Raw genomic sequence first — 18,746 nt, forward strand, 5'->3', positions numbered from 1 at the left:
TGGTCATGTGTTACCTTCTTCCACCCACACCCCAAGTATTAAGCCAGACAGGTTGTATAGTCTCTTTCCCAGCATTTGGATATTATTGGACAATTGTTTTTCTTAAAAGGTCCTTGTAGGTTTCAAAGTTTCTTGTTTTCTACCTTTATAGTCAATTTTGTGTTTCAGGAGAAAATAAGTCAACAAGGTTTCTTTTTCATTTACTCCGCCTCTTTTCTGATTATTTCTTGGGTTTGAAACCTACATTTATCCTGGATTCCTACAATTATATTTAAAAAGTTGCCTCTAGAATTAAATCCTCTTTGTTTAAATTGCCTCAAGGTTTCTGTCTTGATGTTTCAACTTCTTTCAACACATGAGTGGAATGTGGTACTTCAACTCTTCTTGCCCAAAATACAACCCATTATTTTACTTTCTTCTGTTAAGAGCATTAGGTATTTGACTATTTCATCTTTCTAATCAATCTCCTGTCACTTAATTACTAAATCCTATGAAATCTACCTCATAATGACTGACAAATTTGACTTCTTTTCACCTCTACTGCTTTACTTTAGATCTGGGCAATTAAAATGACCTCCTCCCCTCTGTCAACATTTTTTGCCATTTCTTTCCTTCTCTTTTCATCCCAAAATTCTAGAAGGATTCTCTGGTTAGAAAAAGCTAAAAAATAACTTGAGGATTTTAGTTGGGGAGGCATGTAAAAACTGTCCTTAGCAGAAATCACATCTTATATTATACTCTTGATTCTGATTATACTGAAACAGAATTTGGAGACTATTTGATACTGTTAATCACTCTAACCCCTGACTTGATAGTATTAGTAAGTGTAGACTAAGAATCAGCCAGTATGAAATAAGCACTAGAGTCTTTATCAACCTCTAACCATTTACTCTTCATTACCACGCTTAAAATTACATGTCTCGATGATGTTTCTCTGCCATTCTTGGTACATGTGATGAATATTCATTGTTTGTTTCTCAAATGTCACTCTGTTCCTCATGATTATGTCTATTTCCTAAAAAATTACTAAGCTACATCTAGACTGTTATTTCACCCTTGTTATTCTTTCATAAAACCAGAAGCCCCACATCTTTTCTTTGAAACATTCGCCATTCTGTGTTCATAAAACACCTTCACTAGCTAAATTGCTCTGTACTAATAAAGTCCCCACTGCTTTATTATTTGTGGATGATACCTTTCAGATTGCTCTAAACTCCCTACTTATTTTCATTACATTAACTTTATCATAATGGTAGAAACAAATGTAATTTTCTAAGCCTGGAATGTGAAGTCCCCTGTGATTATATTCTAATGCACATTTCAGACTTAGTCTTTTATGTTACCTCTTGTTTTCATTTTTAACCTTTTATTTAAACACTGTGATTACAAAGTTGTTCATGATTTAAGTCTTAAAATATACACCATCCTTCACCCATAAACCTTTCCCATCACCAACGTCTCCAGTTTCTCACACTCCCCACTGCCTGCCTTTGGTGAAGCCATTTAACTTCCACCTTTATCTTCCCTTATTTTTCCTTTTAGACATGCATTTTGCACTATTGTTAATATTGTTAATATCATATTATTTCCATATAACACCTAGTTATTGTTCGGAGTGATCAGTTCCAATTATCATTAGTCCTTTCTCTGCCCTAACTGCACTGCTCTACTATTTGTGGCAAGCTTCCTACCACAGACTATTCTTCCTGGTCCTTCTCTCTGTTTTCTCTGGTTATTACTAAATTATCATTTATTTTTCTTATATACCATAAACGAGTGAGATTAATCTATTTTATACCTCTCTTTTGACTAACTACACTCTCACTAATTCACTAAATATACTCTTTATATCTATCCATGTATAAGCAAATTTTATTGCGCCATTTTTCCTAAAAGCTGCATAGTATTTCATTATAGAGATGTACCATAGCTTCTTTAGCCACTCATCTGTTCTCATGCACCTAGATTATTTTCATATTCAGGCTATTGTAAATAGTGCTGCAATGAACATAGAAGTGCAGAGGACATTTTTGTACTGTGATTTTGTGTTCTTGAGGTATATCCCAAGGGGTGGTATTGTTAGTTATATATAAACTTGATTTCAAGTTTGTTTAATTTAATTTTTTAATTTTTATATTGAATAATGTACATATCATTATCCCAAAGGGCTGGCTAGTCGGCATTCTCACTAGCAGTGAACGTAAATATGAATTCCTTTCTCCCAACATTAGCACTGATTGCTCTTGTTCTTTGTGCTGAGTTCTAGTCTCTGGAGTGTGAGATGATACCTCATTGTTGTGATTTGCAGCTCCTGATGATTAGAGATGATGATGTTGATAATTAGCAGTTTTATTTTTTTCTTTGAGAAAATGTTTATTTCTTCTCCCAATTTTTGTATGGTGTCAGATGTTTCGTTTCTTGCTAGTTTCTATCAGTATCTGATATATTCTAGATTTAACCCCTTATCAGATGGGTATTGGGTTAATAATTTCTTCCATTCTGTGTGTAGTCTTTGTATCCTACTTTCATTTCTTTGAAATTTAGAAACTTCTCAGTTTAATGTAGTCAATTTTTTTTTATTTTCACTTTCCTGTCCAGTAGTGTTTCTTCCCTGAATATGTCTTTGACTTAAATGTCATGGAGTGTTCTGCATACATTTTCCTCTATGTCTTTATTCCAATATGCTATTTTAATGACTATTGTTTTATGATACAATTTAAAGTTGAGGAAAATGATGCCTGCCATCTTTTTCCCCCAGGGATTACTTTAGTTCTTTGTAGGTGCTTATTATTACAAGTAAATTTTAGGACCGTTTGATCCACTTTTTTGAATAATTTTCTGGCTATTCTTTCTTTTTATATTTGGGCCACACCTAGTGATGCCCAGATGTTACTTTTGGATATGCACTCAGAAATCGCTCTTGACTTGGGGGACCATATGGGATGCCGGGGAATAGAGCAATGGTCGGTCCTGGGCCAGCTGCATGCAAGGCAAAGGCCCTACTGCTGTGCGATTGCTCCAGTCCCACTTTCCTGGCTATTCTTTCTATGATTGCATTTAATCAGTACAATGCTGTGGGAAATATTGAATTTTAATGATGCTAATCCTTGGAGTTCATGAGCATGGTGTATGTTTCAATTTCTTTGTGTCCTCTTTTATTTCTTGAGGCAGTGTTTTATAGTTTTATTTGTATAGGTTTTTCACCTCTTTAGTTAATTTGAGATCAATGTACTTGATTTTCTGAGGCATAATTATGAATGGTATTATTCATTCAATATAACTTATCTTTTTGCATATAGAAAAGCCATTGATTTTTTTTATATTAACTTTTAGTCTTCCACTTTACTATACAAGCCTATTGTTTCTAGAAGCATTTTTTGTGGAGTCTTTAGGATTTTCTAGATACAGTATCATGTCATCTGCAAACAGAAAGTGCTTGACTTCTTTTCATATCTGAATGCCTTTGATATTTTTTTTCTTGACTAATTGCTATGACAAGTACTTCCAGTACCATATGGAATAGAAGTGGTGAGGGAGGCAACCTTATCTTGAGCCAGTCTTAGAGGAAAGGCTTTTTGGTTTTTCACCATTGAGTATAATTCTTGTGATAAATGGCTTTGACTATATTGAGGAAAGTTCCTTCAATTTCCATCTTTTTGAGAATTTTTATCATGAATGGGTGCTGGACCTTGTCAAATGCTTTCTTTGCATCTATTGAGATGATCATTTGATCATCATGATCTATTGAGAAGTTCCAGCTCACCTCAGGAAGCTCATCACAAAGAGTGATGAGTTTAGTTGGATAAATAACTACATTTTGAACTGTCCTAATAATGAGAATGTATGAGGGAAATTGAGAACCTGTTTAGAGTACAGGCGGGGGTCAGGTGGGGAGGAGGGAGACTTGGGACATTGGTGATGGGAATGTTGCACTGGTGATGGGTGGTGTTAAGAAAAAAAATATTGTTATTCAATAATGGAATACAATGTATATACAATATATTATTATATACAATACATTGCATTATAAAAAAAAGCAATAAGGACCCTAAAAAAAAGAAATATGTTATTATAAACTCCATTTAGCAAATGGTTTTCTTTCCACTGTGTAAGATGAATATTTCAGGAAGCCATGTCCAACTGTGCTCAGGCTTACTCCTGACTTACTCATGACTTACTCGTGAAAAAAAAAAGAGATGATCATATAATTTTTATTTTATTTATGTTATATTTTCTTTTATTTTATATATTGATTGACTTATTTATGTTAAGTCATTCTTGCATCCTGAGATGAATTATAACTGATCATGGTGTATAACTTCTTTATGAGTTGTTGAATTCTATTTGCTAGTATTTTGTTGAGAATCTTTGTATCTGTGGTCATCAGGGATATAGGCCTGTAATTCTCTGTTTTTTTCTGGTATGTCTGTATGCATTTAGTATTAGGGTGATTTTTGCTTTATAGAAATTATTTGGGAGGGGCTGGAGAGATAGCATGGAGGTAGGGTGTTTGCGTTTGCATGCAGAAGGATGGTGGTTTGAATTCCGGCATCCCATATGGTCCCCTGAGCCTGCCAGGTGTAATTTCTGAGTGTAGAGCCAGGAATGAACCCTGAGCACTACCAGGTGTGACCCAAAACAACAACACACAAAAAAAATTATTTGGGAGTGTTTCTGTTTCTTCAATTTTCTGGAAAAGCCTGAAAAAAAATGGACAGACAGTAAGTCCTCTTTAAAGGGTTTAACTACTACAGATGCCTGTCTCTCTGACTACTTTTATTTTCAAAGTACACTCTTCACCTTCCTAGGTCAGCTGTTTTATATTTTATTTATTTAACTTATGTGTTTATTTATTTATTTATTTGAATTTTTAGCTATACCTGGTGGTCCACAGGTGTTATTCCTGACTCTGCACTCAGAAATAATTCCTGGAAGGCTTGGGGAACTATATGGGATGTCAGAGACTGAACCTGGGTCAGTCACATGCAAGGCAAATACCTTACTTGCTGTGTTAACTCTGGCCCATAAGTATTTATTTTTAATTGATATTCTATTTATTTATATTTTGTATGGCTTTGCAGGTAATACAGTTTACAATATTGTGTGTGGCTTTTTATTGAAAATTTACTGTTTACTTATGTGTAAAAGAAACTTTCCTAAAAATGACTCTTTTGCATACTGAGAATAAGGTTTTAGTTTGTTTTTAATAGCTACTCTGTTGGGATACAATTGCAGAGAAGACAGTAGTTACTGTGAGTGAGTAGTAACACTCTGATATTACATGTTTTTCTTCAAAGAATCAGTTTAGTGAAAAATAATAGAATACCTTTAATATCAGATTTAACAGTATTGACAGTCAATAAGAGCTGTTGAAGAGAATTATAGATGATTAGCAAATGCCATGGGTAGAAAATCTAAGTTTTTCATAGACTTAAGATGATGTCAGAATCCGGCACTTATACTTCATGGCTGAGGAATTACCAGGAATGATCTTCTTATGTCAAAGTAAAAATGCCCATAGGGCATTGAGAACTTCTGAGAGTATAATCAAATTCCCCTAGAAAGTATCATATCACAAACTTGTTTTCATAATGTCTTTACAGTATTTTATACCTAAAATGATTTCATTTTCTTCAGTAATTACTCATAAATCATGCAAAACACTACATAAAGGATATCATGATAAGTATATTATATAGCTATGGTATTTGACAAGGGAGTTTATAGTATCAAAGAGGGGGATTGCCCATACTGTAAAAATGAAAGGACAGAGAATAAAAAAAAAATCAAGTAAGGAAGACAGAAGAGGGGATGGCTATGTGGTAGGGAGCAGGAGTCAGGGGTTTCAGACACATCAGTGGGATAGAGGTGTGATTGATACATGTATATACCTAACCACAATGAGCAGAAGATCCAGGCCAAAATACAAAAATCACTATAAAAATTATGTCGTTCAAGGTGGCAGCCTAATGGGTAGGAGGGAACCTGGGGACACTGGTGAAAGTATGTTGATTCTGGTGGTGTGATTGGTATTGAAATACTGACTGCTTGTGTCACTTCTGTTAATGACTATAAATTATGGTGCATTAACAACAACAAAACACTTCAGGTCTAAACACAATGAAAACTTTTGTAGAGGTTTAAAAATGGTGACAAAGACACCAGTCTATTTATTTATTTATTTATTTTGCTATTATTGACCTATTTTCAAGTTTTGTATCCAAAACAAATGAATCTGGGTGGAAGTAGTTAAAAGACTGAAGTGAACTAGTCCAATTCCTTTAAAGATATTATTGCTTTACTCCACTCTCCTCCCCTATTTGAAATCTGTATTGGGAGATAGAGACTATTTCCGCTCAATGAGTCACTTCTACTTCCTTGCCAGAACAATTAAACGTCTTGTATAAAACATGACCTAAAGCCTGCCCTTCACCACATCGTTCCACCTCCATTATTCCCAGGGGTCAGCTATGACATTTAACAGCTTGCAAATTCAGTTTCTTAGCTGATGAGGCCAACTTCATGCTTTTACAAATGAATATTCAGTTATTGAACATTTTCTTCTTCAACATTTTTGGTAACATATAAAATGTATTGTCAGTTCAACTGCCAGCCTGAATAATATTGCATATGTCTTTTATCATGATGGACATACCATTTGTAAACTAGCTGTAATGAGAATGAGAAAAATACAAGCAAATCCTTCCTTCTCTACTCCCCCATTTTTCCTTGGAAGGAAGAAGGAGGGAAGGTAGGAAAGAAGGAAGGAAGGAAGACACACTCCAATTAATTATAGTCCCAAAACACACTGATACACAGTAAATATAATAATTCTTTATGCTACATGAAATAGGTACCAATCTTATGAATTAGCAACACGATCCTATCAGTTCTGAAACAGTTAATTTTTTTGTGTAAATTTTCTGCTTCTTTATTGTTAGCAGCTGAGCAGCTTTTCCCCCTCCTTCTCCTTGTTACTGATCTCTTGCCATAGTCTGCATACAATTTCCCCACAGCATTAGCTCATTTCTACTTCAGCTTCATAGATTAGCTCATCTGGGTTATGTTCTTCGGTGTGTTGGTGTTGAGTGTTGAATACATCTTAATATTTTATTCTTAAAGGCATTATCAGTATTGATGTACCTATATAATAAGTACTTAATAAGTCTGGTCTTTATATGGTATTTGAACCTAATACTAGAAGCAGATAACATATTTCCATTTCTTTCTTTCTTTCTTGGTCTTAATAGCAGGTGGACCTATGTGGAAAAAGGAAGGGGGTTTTAAATAATTCTCCTTTATTTTTTAATTAAATTTGAAGCTCATCTTTTGTAACATGTATTGGGTTTTAATTAAGATTCTATTTCTATCTAGTTTACTGAAGGCTACTTCTGCATTTAAAGGAAAGTATCTTCTTCTCTAAGACAATTACATTATTGCTTACTTCCCATTAACCTTTCAGAACTAAGTTAAAAAGGTACAAATCTAACGTAAAGAGAAATTAGTTATAAATACAAGGGACCTAACTGCTTCTCATCCCAGACTGTCAAAGTGTAGTGTCTGTGGCTAAATTGCAAGTTTAGTTATCAGACCTCCCACCACCACTCCCCATTCTGTTTTAAAATCTTATAATAAATACGTTTCTAGGGACATCCACCTTGAAACAAAGAGGTATCTGAGGCTGGTGGTATTTGTTATAATAGTCTTAATTAATGAGGGTTTTCAGTATATGCTTTCTGTCCTAAGGACTCTGCACACTGTTTCATTTAATACTGACAAAAACTTTGTGAATTAGTTGTTCTGATATTATATGTTATTGCTGAATACAGAGGGCCTATGTGTGTTTATATCTTTTCTATTTATTGTCAATCTAGTTCTTTTACATTTAAAACGGGATGGAGCAGTGGCACAAGTGGTAGGGAGTCTGCCTTGCACGTGCTAACCTAGGACGAATCACCAACATCCCATATGGTCCCCCAAGCCAGGAGTGATTTCTGAGTGCATGGCCAGGAGTAACCCCTGAGTGTGTGTGGCCCCAAACCCCCCCAAATAAAAAATAAAATCAATAAATTTATAACATAACAAAAATAAAAAATATTAGAACGTCATCAGAGAACAGTAGAGAAACTAGATGGTGGACAGAAAACCTTGGTGCAGTTAATCTTTGTCAGGATAAATTAAGGGTCTAGTGACATTTTATTTGTGTGCTTATACTATGAATAACCATATTGAATTTTCCATTCTATGTCTCTCTGTACCTTTGTTTCTATCTTTTTTCTGTATCTCTATCTTTACACGTATGATTTATCCATCTACCAACAGTTTTCAAGGCATTACAGGTCACTGCTAGCTGAAAGGGACTAGGCAGATGAGATGAACTTTTCTTTGGAAAAAATCTGAAGGTATAGAAGCAGGAAAAGCAAAAAGGGACACATTTCAATTCATTGGAGTAAGAACAAGGATAACAAAAGTGGTTTTAAATCATAGAAATCGGTCTGCATGAGAATTGTGGAAGTTTTAAGGGTGGATAAAACTTCTCAGCACATAAGTAGGAGTTTGCTGGTGGTATCAGAGGCGTGGAGAACTGGCTGAACAAAGGCAATTTAGTGAAATGCCTGGTTGTTTGGGGAACCACAGAGAGCTGAGGTGGCTGGAGTTTGGGGTTGTGTGGGATGAAATGGCAGAAACCCAGGCTCCAAAGATGGAAAAGACATATGAGCTCATAGTCCATTTTCTCCATCTCTTCCTTCTCTATCTCAAAGCCAAAGTGACCATGATGTTCTCATCCATTGCTGGCCTACGAAAACGGATTTAATCTCTTTGAACTAAAAGAAAAGAGGTCAAAAATGGAGACAGGCTAGAAGCCAGGTCACAACCTTACTTCTCAATAGCCAAAAACAATTGGGTTTTACATGTGAAGGCCTGTGTGCTTTTTAAATCTGAGTTGTTCAACATTTTGGTAATGCTCTATTTTTAATCTGGTTGTTAAAGTCAACCATTCCTCATCCTTAAATCCATTTCTCTAGATCCTCAAAAGGATAAGGTGCCATTTGATGCACTTTCATAAATTGCAATTGACTACTTTGCCATTCAAATATGGCTTAAAGATGAGTGAACAAAGCAAATTGAGTCATTCCTCATAGCCATTTCTATGTACATAGAGAAAAAATTTTCTCTCCCAGAGTAACTAAACTAGATTGATGATGCATACACTAGGAGTCAATTTAATTTTTTATTTTATTTTGCCCCAGAATGATGGCATGTCATTTCATTATAAAGAAAATTATATTGATGGCATGATAGTAGAAATCACAATATAGTAATTTCAGATAATATTCAGATTTCTTTTTTTTTATTTTTTTTTGGGCCACACCCGGTGATGCTCAGGGGTTACTCCTGGCTGTCTGTTCAGAAATAGCTCCTGGCAGGCACGGGGGACCATATGGGACACCGGGATTTGAACCAACCACCTTAGGTCCTGGATTGGCTGCTTGCAAGGCAAACACCGCTGTGCTATCTCTCTGGGCCCATATTCAGATTTCTTATTTCAGATAACATGCACTTGATTCCCCATTGCTGATAATTTTCACTAGAAATTTTTTCATTTCAGAAAACTTTAAACCTCAGAGGCAATGAAAGGAGGGCTGGAGCTTTCAGCTCACTTCATGAAGCTCACTACAAAGAGTGGTGAGTGCAGTTATAGAAATAACTACACTGAGAACTACTATAATCATGTGAATGAATGAGGGAACTGGAAAGTACAGGTGGGGATGGGGTGGGACGGAGGGAGATTTGGGACATTGGTGGTGGGTATGTTTCACTGGTGAAGAGAGGTGTTCTTTACATGACTGAAACCTAATCACAATCATATTTGTAATCAAGATGTTTAAATAAAGAAAAAAATGCAAAAAAAAAAGAGAAAACTTTAAACTTGTGTCTAAAAAGATAGGAGAGTTAAGTTCATGAAATTCTTTTATAAAATGCACAAATAGTGTATATAACATAACTTAAAATAAAATATTATAGTGATGTTCTTTAGAGACGTATGTAAATTATATTAAAGTTATTTTGAACATCAAGGTTATGATATAAATATCAAAATATATTCTCTAATTTTATATATATTTATATATTTTTAATTTGTTAATTACTATATATATATGTGATTCAAAAGTTATTCTCCACTATAAGATTATGCTTTCTTGGGACTGAAGCATTAGTACAGTGGGTAGGGCACTTTCCTATCATGTGTCCAACCTGGGTTCAATCCCCAGCACCCCGTATGGTTCTCCAAGCACTGTCAGGAGTATTTCCTGAGTGTAGAGCTGAACATTGCAAGGTGTGCCCTAAAATACAAACAAAAATTCCCCAAACCCAGATTATGCTCTTCTTATTCCTGTGTTAATTTTTCATGAGAGATATGTCATTACACAATGAAAAGAGGAGTATAACCATAGTAAACTTAGAAGCATTCCCTATAAATCCCTCAAAAGACTATGATGAAATGCATATGTGTATATACAGAGAGATATTTGTGTTTATAATTTATAAATTTATATAACAAACTCCCCAGAGAGTTTGTCAGTTTCTGTCCCATATGTTAAAAATAATCTTAAAACCACTCTAGGAGATAGGCATTTTCTCAGAAGAGAAAGAAAAATGAGTTAAAGGAAATTTTAAGTAATCAACCAATGATCTCATCAGCACTATTGGAAAGTAACACATTTAATTATGTTCACACAAATATTTTGCATATAAGAACAGAAATGTAGACTATAGATTTTAACAATTCATTTTCATATCACATTAGTTTCTTAGATGATTCTTTTAATGATGCCCATGTTATCCACCAAAAGTTTGGTGATATTCTTCAATGGCTTAGAAATAGTTCTAAAATATATACAAACATAAAATATACACACATACATACATAAAATTCATATATACATAATTCAAGAATATATAAAATAATAAAATCCCTAGAAAGGCAAAGTCACAGTGCCAAATAAAAAATTGGTGGTTTTGCATTCTTGACTTGAAATTATACTATAAAGCTATAGTAATTTAAACAGTATGGTAACAGAACAAGGATGCAATTTTTAGGGTTGGTTTCTGCATTTTGTCTTCTTTCTCTTAGGACTTTGCAGTGAGGCATATGCTTCTCAGATTGCTCTTTGGGCACGCGTTTAAGAGTCTACTTCAGAACACTTGCAGTATTTTGTTTAGACCTGTGTAACAACCCTGACAATCTGTCACTGCAATGGGCCACACAGGGACAAGGAAATGGATTCTATGACAAATGGGTTAGAATTGGGAATTTAAAAACAAATACCTGATATGGCCAATCAATTTTATGGAAAGGAGCTAAAATGAAGTAAAGATAACCTACTAAAAATATGATGTTTGAAAATATGAATAACCATATGCAAAAATAAATAATGAATCTGGATCTGCTCTATAATTCACAGTGGATCAAAATCTTTGAGATTTAACCAGAAATCATAAAGTACACTGAGTAAACATAGCAGAGCACTTCAAGACTTGGGTCTCAAATGTGATTTTAATGATGATTTCATTGGCAAAGATAACAGAAATAAAAATAATAAATAAAATTACATCAAATTTGAATTTTTTTATGGAAAACAAAATACAAGATAAAACTTAAAGGCACTTACTGAATGGGAGAAAATACTTAAATTCTATACATCAAATAAAGGATTTATTCTAAGATATACAAAGCACTCTCCAAAACAAACAATAAAAACCAATGCTCCCATCAGATAATGGGGAGATAAAATGAACAGAAAAATATTCAAAGACAGAATGGCAGTAGGCATTTGGGAAAGTGCTCCTCAATATTTTTCATCAGGAAAATTCAAGGCAAGATAACAATAAAATATCATCCCACACCAGTTAGAATGGCAAGTTATTAAGCAAGACCGGAGACATCCTGAGTTAGCAGGGATGTGGTGAAAGAAACATCCCCCAAATGCTGGTAGGAATGTTGTCTGCATTATCCTTTTTGGAAAACAGTATGGAGAGTTCTCAAAATAGTAAGAATAGAGCTTCCATATGACCCAGCAATCTCACATTTAAAAAGAGATCATGACCTTAAAGAATTGTATAATTATTCAAGGTAGGACTTTTACAATGATATAATCCAGCTATCAGTCACCTAGTTCTTATATCAGATCTTAAGTGTAACAACAGCTTGGTTATAAAGTTTTGACATATCAAACATTATTTGAAATAGCCAAATGCTTTTTTATAAATGTAGAATGGGAGTTGTAGCAGTCATATTAGAAGAAAAAGAGCTATTTTTGATAGCCCTAGATTTGTGTACATTTTCAACTTAATGATATCCCTTTTCATGTGTATTTTTGTTTTTCTGATATTGTGAACATTTTACCTTGCTGTCACTACGAAAACATTACTTTCCCACTTCTGACAATCTTGATACCTATATTAACTACTTACACTGAAAGAGAGAAATTCATTCTTAGGAGAATATCTGCTATACTCACTAGCATTCTAGATGCCTATTTGAGGTGTTCCCTATAATTCTAATTATTCATAATTGAAGTGAGATGAGCCCTATTATTCAGAGAAAACGTGGAAGCTCAGTTCGTCAAGTCTCTGGCAAATAAATATTTATGATCCTTTTAGAAAAGTGACTTTTCAGCTCCTCAGAAACTGGGAAATAGATTGTCCAGCCCCCCTTCTGTATGGAGAATAGTGGCCTGAAAGGTGCCACAGAACTCAGTCCCCATATGTGGTCAACAAAAGATGACAGGAGTTATAGAAATTCTATGATTGATTTCTTTATTTTTCTTCTACTTGCCCTCTGCCCTCATCTCTTTAAAGAGAGGATCAAAAGTGTTCTAAGAGAGACACCAGGCTCAACATTTGGGATTTATTCCCGGTATTACTTGGATTTTCAAGAATTTTTGGAAATCTTGCCTTTCAGCCACAGTTTTCCCTCAGCCGTGTGAGGTATTTGCCAAATTCATTTCAAGCTCTTGAATTTACAGTCGAAAGAGAAATAATAAAAAAAAGTCTTTCATTTGTTCCTAAGCTGTTTATTTTGCTTGTAAAACCAATCATAATGTCTAACTAATAAAAAAAAAAGAAATGCAGGAGAGTTATAAGTCCAGGAAAGTTAACTGTTGAAGCCTGAAATTCCCCTTAGGCAAAGCCAGAAGTCATTTTAATGAGACAGAATTTCTCTTTGAACTTGGGAGGGCACAGGCAAAAAACTAGCTGAGAAAATTCTCCCTAGATTCTTCTCGAGCAGTGTCCCTGCTAGCCAGACTGTGTCTAAATCTCAGACTAAGAATTGCTGTTACTGAAGCATCTGAAAGCAGGTACCTTCTGAGGTTTGGGGGCACAAGGACACTGGTTAAACTATGGGTGTGTGGACTGCTCTGGTGTGTGGTAGCTGGTATGGTTTTGATTGTGAGAGAATTCTGAATCTAGTTTCTTTATACTGTCCTATAAACATCCTCCACCCCTATTGCTCATATCCTTGCCCCCTCTATGGCCCATTGTAGTGACAGATTGCCAAGGTGATTGCACAGAGTCTAAAGAATAAGATACTGCAAGTGTTCTGAAGTAGACTCTTGCAAGAGTGCCTAGGGAGCAAGCCAAGAAGCATATGCCTCACTGCAAAGTCCTAAGAGAAAGGAGGCAAAATGCAGAAACCAACCTTAAAGAGTGCATCATCTGATTTGTTTCAGTCCTACTAAGGCTAGCACTGCCCATATGGGATCCTGTTTTGAAAGAAAAAAAAATTGGATATAAATCAAGGGTTTTGTTTCTTTGGGTTTAAAAACTTTTCATCACTTTTTCCTTCTACCATGAAAATGCAACACTAACTACTTTACCAGGAGAAGCCAAAGTGTTTGAAAAATAATTTCACCCCCTGCCAGTGCCTGCTATTGAGATCAGTGTCAGCTCCAATTCGTTCCTGACTCTCAACATTTTTCCCCCTTTTTCTCCTTGGGAATTTTCTGCTGATGTGAAATACCAAGGCAGAGCATATGGGGCATAAGTAAACGAGTAAATAAGTGCACTTTATTCCAGAAGCTGAGTCTTGGGTGCATTCTTTCTGGATCTGAAGCTGCCCCCCACCCCTGTCTCCATAGATGATTTCCATCTGACCAAGGGATGGGGGAAGCTCCCCATAGTGAGTAGTGACCCTACTTTTGGCTTGATCATCCAATAGCATGCACGAGCACATTCTTTGCATCTGCAAAACATAACGACATCCTCACCCTTAATTTCTCCTGTGGAGTGAGGTCTGATCCTAACCACACTTTTTTTTTGCAACATTTTGTTTTGTTTTGTTTTGGGGGCCATATTGGTGTTTCTCACAGGTTACTTCTGACTTTGCACTCAGGAATTACTCCTGGTAGGCTAAAGGGAGCCATATAGGAAGAGGGGATTGAATCTAGGTTGGCTTCATACAAGGCAAACTCCTTACCTACTGTACTATCGCTTCAGCCCCTGTGACTCCTTTTAAGCCCTACTTGTATCCCTTTCCTGAAACACTCAATTTCGAAAATAAAACTAAATCAAATTCCCAATATAAAGCCAAAAGGCAGAATGTGGGCACTGTTTCTTGAATTCTCTTCTCATAATCTTCTGTGTTGAGTTTGAGGTGGGGCAAGAACCTTGAATCTCTCATTTTCTTCTCGGTCGGAAAAGTGTTCCTTATAGTACAGCAGAGGCATCCAGATGAAAACTTGCTCTTGGAAGCAGGAGAGTGTATTCCTTGAGGGTAACACTTTGGAGCACTGTTCAAGGACTTTCTCAAAGTGGGGTGTGTGAAGGGGAAGGTAGATCACCTCTAATAGCAGAGGGCAGAGAAGTTCAGGCATTGGTGCTTTGCCTGGCCTGACTCAAACACTTTTTCAAGTATGTCCTTGTGAAAGTTACTTAACTGCTCTGAGTCATAATTTCCTCATGTAAAAAATGAGCCTAATCACCCCTATTTCATGGGTTTGTTGAGAAGATTTAGTGAGGTCAAGGACACAGAATGCTTAGTACCACGTCTGGCACATTGAAAGAATCCAATGTACTTGACCTGTGATTGCACTCTATGGCTGGATTTGCATGCTGCTTGCTCTGTTTTTCTGCAGGATAACCCTGGAATTAAAATTTCTTAAAAAAAAAATACTACCCCCTGCAGTGCCTCATTGCTCAGTGTTCAGGGGTCAACTCTTGGTGGTGCTCAGAGGACCGTGCAGGGCTGGGGATGAAATCTGAGATTTCTGCATGTGAAGATGCACTCTAGCCTGTTAAGCTACCTTCCTGGTCTTAACCTTGAAATTCTTGAAGAACAGCTTTCCATGTGAACACAGGACAGGAAGATAGAGTTGGCTGAGTGCATAACTGAGCACAAGACTTTACAGAACTGCATATATTCTCGTATCTTTTTACATTGGCATTGTCAGCAACTCTGCCTCCATTTAATAATGGGGATCCTTAGAACTCATATCCCTCTTAGGACTCTTGGAAAATGGAAGGAGATAGGTATACCATTGGCTCATTGTAGACACCCAGGAAGGTTATTTTCTCTATAGCTTTACATTCATAAACAGAGGTAACTTACACATTTCCATGGTTGTTAATATCCTTCTATGTATTTGCTCTATGACATATATCTTTGTGGTGAAGTGCAGGGGTTTCCCCTACATATTGTTCAGGGGGCTAGAAGTGTCCCCAAGTTATTTTGATTTAATTCCAGAGCCTGACTATGCAGAGCCTGAGCATAATGCTTGGGCCCTGCAGTATGCAGGGATTACCCAGACATCTTGATTTTTACTGGGGGGCTGTCAGAACTAGACCCAGATGCTCAGGCATGTGGTGCCAGGGATTGAACCTGAGCCAGGGCATAAGCCTTAACTGCTGTATTTTTCCCCTAGCCATTTTGTATCATCTTTTTTAATGAACCCTCATAAAATTCAGAGCTTCACATGGCAGAAAGTACTCTTTAAACTACAATCACCTGTCTGTGTACCTACCAGACAAGGACAGCCACATTGTTCGATTTGGTAGTTGTGAAGAGCAGATGGGATAGTAGACAATAGATGACTTGGTAGCTATTAAATGCCAACTTCTGTGCTATTCTCATTATTTTTAGGATTAAATTACAATGTTATTAAAAATTAAAAACGTTCTCATCTCATCTCACTGCTCTTTGATTAAAAAATCTTTAGTCTTTTTACAGTACAGTTTCACAGACAGAATTCTGACATCTATTTATACTTGTATTTCATTTACTTTTTATGCCACAACAGTTCATTTTCATGTACTTTGAAGAGACCTTGAAGCCTGGTTGTCTGGCTAAATAACAACTCACTGAAGTCTGTTTTCAGATGGTTTCCAGTGGTCATCTATTAACCTAAAGTAAAGCAGGTTCTCTTCCACAGTATAGGAGAGCTCATCCAGTCTATTGAATACCTCAGGAGCAAAAACATGAACCTTCTTGTCTAGGGCCATAGTACAGAGGATAAGGTATTACCTTTCATATGACCAAATTTGGTTTAACCTCCAGTACCCCATATGGACTTCAGAATAAAAAAAAAATGATTCCTAAATACAAGATAAGGAGTATTCCTTGAGCACAGCCAGGTGTGGACTAAATTTCCCCGAAATAAGAAATCAAAACCAAAACAAGAAAAATGAAAATAAGCCTTCCACAGAAAGACTGTCGCATAGCTTTCTGATTTCAGCTCCCTTTCTGAAAGCCTAATCTAAGAATTTCTTTGTGTGTTCTCTGAAGCTATGCCTGGTTCTGTGCTCCAAAGTTCTCATAGCAGTGCAGGGATTATGATATGCAGTGCCAGGGATTGAACAGGGGCCAGCTGCATGTAAAGCAAGAGTCTTCCCCTTTGCACTGTCTCTTTACCATGCTATAAGAATTTTGTACCCAAAGCTGAGACATTACCTGTTTTTTTTTTAATTATTTTATTGAAACCATTATGATTTATAAAGTCCTTCATAGTTGACTTTCAGATATACAGTGAATCATTGTTATTCCCACCACCAGTGCTGAATATTCCCCAACCAATGATCCCAGAGTGCATCCTATACCACCACTTTTACCCCTGGCCTGCCAGTATAATGGGCCCATTTAATTTAGTTTGTTAAAGTTTAGATCATCTGATTTCTTTGTTGTTGACTTTGGCTTGGATATCTAGTTCTGTCTTTTTATTTTCCTCCATCAATGCACCTGAGACCACTTGGCCCCTGACCCCCATCCTACCTTTTCTCTTTTCTTCTTAATTTTATAGAAAAATGCAGAAATATGAGGTAAAACAAAGCAATCCGTATCCCAAGGTTCTCTGAAAAAGTCAGGAGCCCCTATTTAAAAGACATTAAAAGAGAAAAGAAAAAAAGAAGAAGAAAAAAGAAAGTGGCAGTTTTTTTGCATAGGCACAGAAAAAGTTGGGGAAAATAGAAAGGAAAACCTTTTGGCCTAAAAACAGAAAGACCCTACCCATGAAGCACTCTGCCATAAGACCAACTATAGGCTTTGGGCATATTAAGTTGTCAGCCCCAAAATCTTTCTTCATGGTTCCAAGTAAAGTTCTCCTCAATCAAGGTTTTTGAAGTCAAGTTTCTGTAATTAGAGGAGACATCACCTGATAATTGAATCCTCTGGCAGTTTACAAGCTCCTGACCTCACATTTGTGGGAACCAATTTCTTAAAATAGATGCATCTATTTATCTACCTATAAGAGTCATCTTATAGGTAGATATGCTCCATTTTCACGTTTTCCAATTACTCCAGCCATGCTGTCACTTATTTTTTAAATAAAGCTTTCTCGGAACACTTTCCTGTACATTCCTATATATGTTGTCTGTGGCCATTTTTTAAATAGGGTCCACATTCGACGGTGCTCAGGGGCCAGCAAACTATACCTGGCCACCCTCAGAGGGACTTACAGTTCTTGGAATTGACCATAAGGATCCCCCAAACCTAAAATATTTATCATCTGGATCTTTGTAGAAAATATTTCCTGACACCTTGAAAGTGAATAGGTTACAAGGTATCAGGAAGTTTTCTAGCTTTGTGTAACAAACTCTTTATAAGCACAAAAATTGGTCAAACAATATTATAACAGTCAAAGAAGTTAGAATTTCTTATTCCTGAAGACAAAAGTAAATAAAATAACTTCTTTTTATTATTGACCAAGATGTTTACCTAATAGTACTGGTATATAAGATAGCTACATACAATGTTTTAATGCAATAATTAAATTATTTTTATTTTTATCTTCTATTGTGCTCTGAAATCTACAGCAATGGGCTGCATTACTATATACATATATATGTATGTGTGTATATATATATTTGTTTTTCTATATCATACTATCTATGCTCATTGCTTTCTCATGGCTTTGCACTCAGAGATCACTTTTGGCAAACTTTGCTGGACCAGATGGGGTGCAGAGGACTGGGCCTGAGTTTGCTGCACTAGCAAGGCAAGTGTCCTACCTGCTATATTATCTCTTTGGCTAAACTACTAGATACTATTTAACTACCATTTCACTCTGCTTAACTCTTCAAAAATAATAATAAGGCCATATGCCTAAAGGAAACCTTATTCTCAACCAATAGAGACGAATGTGCTAATATAGGAACCTTTTCATTTCTCGGTATTTTTTACCCTCCATACAAAATGTTAGATAATGTAAAAAAATCATTTTTATCAAGTTTCAAAGTTAGGAAAAAGTCTT

The sequence above is a fragment of the Suncus etruscus genome, chromosome 3, assembly GCF_024139225.1.
Source record: "Suncus etruscus isolate mSunEtr1 chromosome 3, mSunEtr1.pri.cur, whole genome shotgun sequence".
Taxonomy (NCBI): Eukaryota; Metazoa; Chordata; class Mammalia; order Eulipotyphla; family Soricidae; genus Suncus; species Suncus etruscus.